The sequence below is a fragment of the Myotis lucifugus genome, unplaced genomic scaffold (assembly GCF_000147115.1).
Source record: "Myotis lucifugus unplaced genomic scaffold, Myoluc2.0 scaffold_774, whole genome shotgun sequence".
NCBI classification, from domain to species: Eukaryota; Metazoa; Chordata; class Mammalia; order Chiroptera; family Vespertilionidae; genus Myotis; species Myotis lucifugus.
Window position 1 is genome coordinate 64,938 of NW_005871822.1, and position 634 is coordinate 65,571.

The window sequence follows — 634 nt, forward strand, 5'->3', positions numbered from 1 at the left end:
CTCTGGCCCAGTCATTAGGCCTGGGAAGGGACCGCCAGCTCCCACAATCGCCCACTCTGCCCCTGCCCAGGCCTAACGCCTCTGGCCCAGTCATTAGGCCTGGGCAGGGGACCCCCAGCTCCCGCAATCGTGGGCTCCACCCCTGCTCCCCATGATCGCTGGCTCTGTCCCTGCTCCCCGCCATCACTGGCTCCCGCCCAGCTCCCCGCATTCGCTGGCTCCGCCCCTGCCCAGCCCTAACAACTGTGGCCAAGGCATTAGGCCTGGGCAGGGGACCCCCAACTCTGCCCCTGCTACCTGCGATCGCTGGCTTCACCCCTGCCCAGACCTAATGCCTCTGACCAAGGCGTTAGGCCTGGGCAGGGGACCCCCAGCTCCCTGCGATCGCCGGCTCTGCCCCTGCTCCCCACCATCGCCAGCTCCACCCCTGCCCAGGCCTAACTCCTCAAGGCAGCTCTGATTGCAGGCTCCCATAGCCGCTGGGCGCTTATGTATGCAAATTAACCGCCATCTTTGTTGGTTAATTTGCATGCTCATCCGATTGGCTGGTGGGCGTAGCAAAGGTATGGTCAATTTGCATGTTTGTCTATTCTTATATAAGATATGTGTATATAAAACATTTCTATGTAAAGTA